The following is a 10,421-nucleotide window of genomic DNA, read 5'->3' on the forward strand; positions in this document are numbered from 1 at the left end:
ATGGTATAAGGTTATTTTTGGCCATTTTATATGAAAGTGTACTGTCTCTTTAAGAAATTTCACTATTGAATTGGGGGCTGGAAATCGCAGTATAGCATTTTCAGGACACCCTAAGAAGGTTCCCAGGGTGATTTTAAATATGTATGGGGTTTATAATTGTAGTGGGCAATGGTATAAGGTTATTTTTGGCCATTTTATATGAAAGTGTACTGTCTCTTTAAGAAACTTTACTTTTGAATTGGGGGCTGGAAATCGCAGTATAGCATTTTCAGGACACCCTGGGGATGTTCCCAGGGTGATTTTAAATATGTATGGGGTTTATAATTGTTGTGGGCAATGGTATAAGGTTATTTTTGGCCATTTTATATGAAAGTGTACTGTCTCTATAAGAAACTTAACTTTTGAATTGGGGGCTGGAAATCGCAGTATAGCAGTGTCAAGACACCCTAAGAAGGTTCCCAGGGTGATTTTAAATATGTATGGGGTTTATAATTGTAGTGGGCAATGGTATAAGGTTGTTTTTGGCCATTTTATATGAAAGTGTACTGTCTCTTTAAGAAATTTCACTTTTGAATTGTGGGCTGGAAATCGCAGTATAGCACTGTCAAGACACCCTAAGAAGGTTCCCAGGGTGATTTTAAATATGTATGGTTTTTATAATTGTAGTGGGCAATGGTATAAGGTTATTTTTGGCCATTTTATATGAAAGTGTACTGTCTCTTTAAGAACGTAACTTTTGAATTGTGGGCTGGAAATCGCAGTATAGCACTGTCAAGACACCCTAAGAAGGTTCCCAGGGTGATTTTAAATATGTATGGGGTTTATAATTGTAGTGGGCAATGGTATAAGGTTATTTTTGGCCATTTTATATGAAAGTGTACTGTCTCTTTAAGAAATTTCACTTTTGAATTGGGGGCTGGAAATCGCAGTATAGCATTTACAGGACACCCTAAGAAGGTTCCCAGGGTGATTTTAAATATGTATGGGGTTTATAATTGTAGTGGGCAATGGTATAAGGTTATTTTTGGCCATTTTATATGAAAGTGTACTGTCTCTTTAAGAACGTAACTTTTGAATTGGGGGCTGGAAATCGCAGTATAGCACTGTCAAGACACCTTAATATGGTTCCCAGGGTGATTTTAAATATGTATGGGGTTTATAATTGTAGTGGGCAATGGTATAAGGTTATTTTTGGCCATTTTATATGAAAGTGTACTGTCTCTTTAAGAAACTTAGCTTTTGAATTGGGGGCTGGAAATCGCAGTATAGCACTGTCAAGACACCCTAAGAAGGTTCCCAGGGTGATTTTAAATATGTATGGGGTTTATAATTGTAGTGGGCAATGGTATAAGGTTATTGTTGGCCATTTTATATGAAAGTGTACTGTCTCTTTAAGAAATTTCACTTTTGAATTGGGGGCTGGAAATCGCAGTATAGCATTTTCAGGACACCCTGGGGAGGTTCCCAGGGTGATTTTAAATATATATGGGGTTTATAATTGTAGTGGGCAATGGTATAAGGTTATTTTTGGCCATTATATATGAAAGCGTACTGTCTCTTTAAGAAATTTAACTTTTGAATTGTGGGCTGGAAATCGCAGTATAGCACTGTCAAGAAACCCTAAGAAGGTTCCCAGGGTGATTTTAAATATGTATGGGGTTTATAATTGTAGTGGGCAATGGTATAAGGGTATTTTTGGCCATTTTATATGAAAGTATACTGTCTCTTTAAGAAACTTAACTTTTGAATTGGGGGCTGGAAATCGCAGTATAGCATTTTCAGGACACCCTGGGGAGGTTCCCAGGGTGATATTAAATGTGTATGGGGTTTATAATTGTAGTGGGCAATGGTATAAGGTTATTTTTGGCCATTTTATATGAAAGTGTACTGTCTCTTTAAGAAATTTCACTTTTGAATTGGGGGCTGGAAATCACAGTATAGCACTGTCAAGACACCCCTAAGAAGGTTCCCAGGGTGATTTTAAATATGTATGGGGTTTATAATTGTAGTGGGCAATGGTATAAGGTTATTTTTGGCCATTTTATATGAAAGTGTACTGTCTCTTTAAGAACTTAACTTTTAAATAGGGGGCTGGAAATCGCAGTATAGCACTGTCAAGACACCCTGAGAAGGTTCCCAGGGTGATTTTAAATATGTATGGGGTTTATAATTGTAGTAGGCAATGGTATAAGGTTATTTTTTGGCCATTTTATATGAAAGTGTATTGTCTCTTTAAGAAACTTAACTTTTGAATTGGGGACTGGAAATCGCAGTATAGCACTGTCAAGACACCCTGGGAAGGTTCCCAGGGTGATTTTAAATATGTATGGGGTTAATAATTGTGGTGGGCAAAGGTATAAGGTTATTTTTGGCTATTTTATATGAAAGTGTACTGTCTCTTTAAGAAATTTCACTTTTGAATTGTGGGCTGGAAATCGCAGTATAGCACTGTCAAGACACCCTAAGAAGGTTCCCAGGGTGATTTTAAATATGTATGGGGTTTATAATTGTAGTGGGCAATGGTATAAGGTTATTTTGGGCCATTTTATATGAAAGTGTACTGTCTCTTTAAGAAATTTCACTTTTGAATTGGGGGCTGGAAATCGCAGTATAGCATTTTCAGAACACCCTGGGAAGGTTCCCAGGGTGATTTTAAATATGTATGGGGTTTATAATTGTAGTGGGCAATGGTATAAGGTTATTTTTGGCCATTTTATATGAAAGTGTACTGTCTCTTTAAGAAATTTCACTTTTGAATTGTGGGCTGGAAATCGCAGTATAGCACTGTCAAGACACCCTAAGAAGCTTCCCAGGGTGATTTTAAATATGTATGGGGTTTATAATTGTAGTGGGCAATGGTATAAGGTTATTTTTGGCCATTTTATATGAAAGTGTACTGTCTCTTTAAGAACGTAACTTTTGAATTGGGGGCTGGAAATCGCAGTATAGCACTGTCAAGACACCCTAAGAAGGTTCCCAGGGTGATTTTAAATATGTATGGGGTTTATAATTGTAGTGGGCAATGGTATAAGGTTATTTTTGGCCATTTTATATGAAAGTGTACTGTCTCTTTAAGAAATTTCACTTTTGAATTGGGGGCTGGAAATCGCAGCATAGCACTGTCAAGACACCCTAAGAAGGTTCCCAGGGTGATTTTAAATATGTATGGGGTTTATAATTGTAGTGGTCAATGGTATAAGGTTATTTTTGGCCATTTTATATGAAAGTGTACTGTCTCTTTAAGAAACTTAACTTTTGAATTGGGGGCTGGAAATCGCAGTATAGCATTTTCAGGACACCCTGGGAAGGTTCCCAGGGTGATTTTAAATATGTATGGGGTTTATAATTGTAGTGGGCAATGGTATAAGTTTATTTTTGGCCATTTTATATGAAATTGTACTGTCTCTTTAAGAAACGTAACTTTTGAATTGGGGGCTGGAAATCGCAGTATAGCACTGTCAAGACACCCTAAGAAGGTTCCCAGGGTGATTTTAAATATGTATGGGGTTTAAAATTGTAGTGGGCAATGGTATAAGGTTATTTTTGGCCATTTTATATGAAAGTGTACTGTCTCTTTAAGAAACGTAACTTTTGAATTGGGGGCTGGAAATCACAGTATAGCACTGTCAAGACACCCTAAGAAGGTTCCCAGGGTGATTTTAAATATGTATGGGGTTTATAATTGTAGTGGGCAATGGTATAAGGTTATTTTTGGCCATTTTATATGAAAGTGTACTGTCTCTTTAAGAAACTTAACTTTTGAATTGGGGGCTGGAAATCGCAGTATAGCATTTTCAGGACACCCTGGGAAGGTTCCCAGGGTGATTTTAAATATGTATGGGCTTTATAATTGTACTGGGCAATGGTATAAGGTTATTTTTTGCCATTTTGTATGAAAGTGTACTGTCTCTTTAAGAAACTTTACTTTTGAATTGGGGGCTGGAAATCGCAGTATAGCACTGTCAAGAAACCCTAAGAAGGTTCCCGGGGTGATTTTAAATATGTATGGGGTTTATAATTGTAGTAGGCAATGGTATAAGGTTAGTTTTGGCCATTTTATATGAAAGTGTAGTGTCTCTTTAAGAAACTTACCTTTTGAATTGGGGGCTGGAAATCGCAGTATAGCACTGTCAAGAAACCCTAAGAAGATTCCCAGGGTGATTTTAAATATGTATGGTGTTTATAATTGTAGTGGGCAATGGTATAAGGTTATTTTTGGCCATTTTATATGAAAGTGTACTGTCTCTTTAAGAAACTTTACTTTTGAATTGTGGGCTGGAAATCGCAGTATAGCATTTTCAGGACACCCTGGGAAGGCTCCCAGGGTGATTTTAAATATGTATGGGGTTTATAATTGTAGTGGGCAATGGTATATGGTTATTTTTGGCCATTTCATATGAAAGTGTACTGTCTCTTTAAGAAACTTCACTTTTGAATTGGGGGCTGGAAATCGCAGTATAGCACTGTCAAGACACCCTAAGAAGATTCCCAGGGTGATTTTAAATAAGTATGGGGTTTATAATTGTAGTGGGCATTGGTATAAGGTTATTTTTGGCCATTTTATATGAAAATGTACTGTCTCTTTAAGAAACTTTACTTTTGAATTGGGGGCTGGAAATCGCAGTATAGCATTTTCAGGACACCCTGGGAAGGTTCCCAAGGTGAATTTAAATATGTATGGGGTTTATAATTGTAGTTGGCAATGGTATAAGGTTATTTTTGGCCATTTTATATGAAAGTTTACTGTCTCTTTAAGAAACTTAACTTTTGAATTGGGGGCTGGAAATCACAGTTTAGCACTGTCAAGACACCCTAAGAAGGTTCCCAGGGTGATTTTAAATATGTATGGGGTTTATAATTGTAGTGGGCAATGGTATAAGGTTATTTTTGGTCATTTTATATGAAAGTGTACTGTCTCTTTAAGAAACTTAACTTTTGAATTGGGGGCTGGAAATCGCAGTATAGCAGTGTCAAGACACCCTAAGAAGGTTCCCAGGGTGATTTTAAATATGTATGGGGTTTATAATTGAAGTGGACAATGCTATAAGGTTATTTTTGGCCATTTTATATGAAAGTGTACTGTCTCTTTAAGAAATTTCACTTTTGAATTGGGGGCTGGAAATCGCAGTATAGCATTTTCAGGACACCCTAAGAAGGTTCCCAGGGTGATTTTAAATATGTATGGGGTTTATAATTGTAGTGGGCAATGGTATAAGGTTATTTTTGGCCATTTTATATGAAAGTGTACTGTCTCTTTAAGAACGTAACTTTTGAATTGGGGGCTGGAAATCGCAGTATAGCACTGTCAAGACATCCTAAGAAGGTTCCCAGGGTGATTTTAAATATGTATGGGGTTTATAATTGTAGTGGGCAATGGTATAAGGTTATTTTTGGCCATTTTGTATGAAAGTGTACTGTCTCTTTAAGAACTTAACTTTTGAATTGGGGACTGGAAATCGCAGTATTGCACTGTCAAGAAACCCTAAGAAGGTTCCCAGGGTGATTTTAAATATGTATGGGGTTTAAAATTGTAGTGGGCAATGGTATAAGGTTATTTTTGGCCATTTTATATGAAAGTGTACTGTCTCTTTAAGAAACGTAACTTTTGAATTGGGGGCTGGAAATCACAGTATAGCACTGTCAAGACACCCTAAGAAGGTTCCCAGGGTGATTTTAAATATGTATGGGGTTTATAATTGTAGTGGGCAATGGTATAAGGTTATTTTTGGCCATTTTATATGAAAGTGTACTGTCTCTTTAAGAAACTTAACTTTTGAATTGGGGGCTGGAAATCGCAGTATAGCATTTTCAGGACACCCTGGGAAGGTTCCCAGGGTGATTTTAAATATGTATGGGCTTTATAATTGTACTGGGCAATGGTATAAGGTTATTTTTTGCCATTTTGTATGAAAGTGTACTGTCTCTTTAAGAAACTTTACTTTTGAATTGGGGGCTGGAAATCGCAGTATAGCACTGTCAAGAAACCCTAAGAAGGTTCCCAGAGTGATTTTAAATATGTATGGGGTTTATAATTGTAGTAGGCAATGGTATAAGGTTAGTTTTGGCCATTTTATATGAAAGTGTAGTGTCTCTTTAAGAAACTTACCTTTTGAATTGGGGGCTGGAAATCGCAGTATAGCACTGTCAAGAAACCCTAAGAAGATTCCCAGGGTGATTTTAAATATGTATGGTGTTTATAATTGTAGTGGGCAATGGTATAAGGTTATTTTTGGCCATTTTATATGAAAGTGTACTGTCTCTTTAAGAAACTTTACTTTTGAATTGTGGGCTGGAAATCGCAGTATAGCATTTTCAGGACACCCTGGGAAGGCTCCCAGGGTGATTTTAAATATGTATGGGGTTTATAATTGTAGTGGGCAATGGTATATGGTTATTTTTGGCCATTTCATATGAAAGTGTACTGTCTCTTTAAGAAACTTCACTTTTGAATTGGGGGCTGGAAATCGCAGTATAGCACTGTCAAGACACCCTAAGAAGATTCCCTGGGTGATTTTAAATAAGTATGGGGTTTATAATTGTAGTGGGCATTGGTATAAGGTTATTTTTGGCCATTTTATATGAAAATGTACTGTCTCTTTAAGAAACTTTACTTTTGAATTGGGGGCTGGAAATCGCAGTATAGCATTTTCAGGACACCCTGGGAAGGTTCCCAAGGTGAATTTAAATATGTATGGGGTTTATAATTGTAGTTGGCAATGGTATAAGGTTATTTTTGGCCATTTTATATGAAAGTTTACTGTCTCTTTAAGAAACTTAACTTTTGAATTGGGGGCTGGAAATCACAGTTTAGCACTGTCAAGACACCCTAAGAAGGTTCCCAGGGTGATTTTAAATATGTATGGGGTTTATAATTGTAGTGGGCAATGGTATAAGGTTATTTTTGGTCATTTTATATGAAAGTGTACTGTCTCTTTAAGAAACTTAACTTTTGAATTGGGGGCTGGAAATCGCAGTATAGCAGTGTCAAGACACCCTAAGAAGGTTCCCAGGGTGATTTTAAATATGTATGGGGTTTATAATTGAAGTGGACAATGCTATAAGGTTATTTTTGGCCATTTTATATGAAAGTGTACTGTCTCTTTAAGAAATTTCACTTTTGAATTGGGGGCTGGAAATCGCAGTATAGCATTTTCAGGACACCCTAAGAAGGTTCCCAGGGTGATTTTAAATATGTATGGGGTTTATAATTGTAGTGGGCAATGGTATAAGGTTATTTTTGGCCATTTTATATGAAAGTGTACTGTCTCTTTAAGAACGTAACTTTTGAATTGGGGGCTGGAAATCGCAGTATAGCACTGTCAAGACATCCTAAGAAGGTTCCCAGGGTGATTTTAAATATGTATGGGGTTTATAATTGTAGTGGGCAATGGTATAAGGTTATTTTTGGCCATTTTATATGAAAGTGTACTGTCTCTTTAAGAAATTTCACTTTTGAATTGTGAGCTGGAAATCGCAGTATAGCACTGTCAAGACACCCTAAGAAGTTTCCTAGGGTGATTTTAAATATGTATGGGGTTTATAATTGTAGCTGGCAATGGTATAAGGTTATTTTTGGCCATTTTATATGAAAATGTATTGTCTCTTTAAGAAACTTAACTTTTGAATTGGGGGCTGGAAATCGCAGTATAGCACTGTCAAGACACCCTGGGAAGGTTCCCAGGGTGATTTTAAATATGTATGGGGTTTATAATTGTAGTGGGCAATGGTATAAGGTTATTTTTGGCCATTTTATATGAAAGTGTACTGTCTCTTTAAGAAATTTCACTTTTGAATTGGGGGCTGGAAATTGCAGTATAGCACTGTCAAGACACCCTAAGAAGGTTCCCAGGGTGATTTTAAATATGTATGGGGTTTATAATTGTAGTGGGCAATGGTATAAGGTTATTTTTGGCCATTTTATATGAAAGTGTACTGTCTCTTTAAGAAACTTAACTTTTGAATTGGGGGCTGGAAATCGCAGTATAGCACTGTCAAGACACCCTAAGAAGGTTCCCAGGGTGATTTTAAATATGTATGGGGTTTATAATTGTAGTGGGCAATGGTATAAGGTTGTTTTTGGCCATTTTATATGAAAGTGTACTGTCTCTTTAAGAAATTTCAGTTTTGAATTGTGGGCTGGAAATCGCAGTATAGCACTGTCCAGACACCCTAAGAAGGTTCCCAGGGTGATTTTAAATATGTATGGGGTTTATAATTGTAGTGGGCAATGGTATAAGGTTATTTTTGGCCATTTTATATGAAAGTGTACTGTCTCTTTAAGAACGTAACTTTTGAATTGTGGGCTGGAAATCGCAGTATAGCACTGTCAAGACACCCTAAGAAGGTTCCCAGGGTGATTTTAAATATGTATGGGGTTTATAATTGTAGTGGGCAATGGTATAAGGTTATTTTTGGCCATTTTATATGAAAGTGTACTGTCTCTTTAAGAAATTTCACTTTTGAATTGGAGGCTGGAAATCGCAGTATAGCATTTTCAGGACACCCTGGGGAGGTTCCCAGGGTGCTTTTAAATATATATGGGGTTTATAATTGTAGTGGGCAATGGTATAAGGTTATTTTTGGCCATTATATATGAAAGCGTACTGTCTCTTTAAGAAATTTAACTTTTGAATTGGGGGCTGGAAATCGCAGTATAGCACTGTCAAGAAACCCTAAGAAGGTTCCCAGGGTGATTTTAAATATGTATGGGGTTTATAATTGTAGTGGGCAATGGTATAAGGTTATTTTTAACCATTTTATATGAAAGTAAACTGTCTCTTTAAGAAACTTAACTTTTGAATTGTGGGCTGGAAATCGCAGTATAGCATTTTCAGGACACCCTGGGGAGGTTCCCAGGGTGATTTTAAATATGTATGGGGTTTATAATTGTAGTGGGCAATGGTATAAGGTTATTTTTGGCCATTTTATATGAAAGTGTACTGTCTCTTTAAGAAATTTCACTTTTGAATTGTGGGCTGGAAATCGCAGTATAGCACTGTCAAGACACCCTAAGAAGTTTCCTAGGGTGATTTTAAATATGTATGGGGTTTATAATTGTAGTTGTCAATGGTATAAGGTTATTTTTGGCCATTTTATATGAAAGTGTACTGTCTCTTTAAGAAATTTCACTTTTGAATTGGGGGCTGGAAATCACAGTATAGCACTGTCAAGGCACCCCTAAGAAGGTTCCCAGGGTGATTTTAAATATGTATGGGGTTTATAATTGTAGTGGGCAATGGTATAAGGTTATTTTTGGCCATTTTATATGAAAGTGTACTGTCTCTTTAAGAACTTAACTTTTGAATTGGGGGCTGGAAATCGCAGTATAGCACTGTCAAGACACCCTGGGAAGGTTCCCAGGGTGATTTTAAATATGTATGGGGTTTAAAATTGTAGTAGGCAATGGTATAAGGTTATTTTTGGCCATTTTATATGAAAGTGTATTGTCTCTTTAAGAAACTTAACTTTTGAATTGGGGACTGGAAATCGCAGTATAGCACTGTCAAGACACCCTGGGAAGGTTCCCAGGGTGATTTTAAATATGTATGGGGTTTATAATTGTAGTGGGCAATGGTATAAGGTTATTTTTGGCCATTTTATATGAAAGTGTACTGTCTCTTTAAGAAACTTAACTTTTGAATTGGGGGCTGGAAATCGCAGTATAGCACTGTCAAGACACCCTAAGAAGGTTCCCAGGGTGATTTTAAATATGTATGGGGTTTATAATTGTAGTGGGCAATGGTATAAGGTTATTTTTGGCCATTTTATATGAAAGTGTACTGTCTCTTTAAGAAATTTCACTTTTGAATTGTGGGCTGGAAATCGCAGTATAGCACTGTCAAGACACCCTAAGAAGGTTCCCAGGGTGATTTTAAATATGTATGGGGTTTATAATTGTAGTGGGCAATGGTATAAGGTTATTTTTGGCCATTTTATATGAAAGTGTACTGTCTCTTTAAGAAATTTCTCTTTTGAATTGTGGGCTGGAAATCGCAGTATAGCACTGTCAAGACACCCTAAGAAGGTTCCCAGGGTGATTTTAAATATGTATGGGCTTTATAATTGTACTGGGCAATGGTATAAGGTTATTTTTTGCCATTTTGTATGAAAGTGTACTGTCTCTTTAAGAAACTTTACTTTTGAATTGGGGGCTGGAAATCGCAGTATAGCACTGTCAAGAAACCCTAAGAAGGTTCCCAGGGTGATTTTAAATATGTATGGGGTTTATAATTGTAGTAGGCAATGGTATAAGGTTAGTTTTGGCCATTTTATATGAAAGTGTAGTGTCTCTTTAAGAAACTTACCTTTTGAATTGGGGGCTGGAAATCGCAGTATAGCACTGTCAAGAAACCCTAAGAAGATTCCCAGGGTGATTTTAAATATGTATGGTGTTTATAATTGTAGTGGGCAATGGTATAAGG

The sequence above is a fragment of the Phyllobates terribilis genome, unplaced genomic scaffold, assembly GCF_046119375.1.
Source record: "Phyllobates terribilis strain yellow unplaced genomic scaffold, ASM4611937v1 Scaffold_36__1_contigs__length_13169755, whole genome shotgun sequence".
Lineage (NCBI taxonomy): Eukaryota > Metazoa > Chordata > Amphibia > Anura > Dendrobatidae > Phyllobates > Phyllobates terribilis.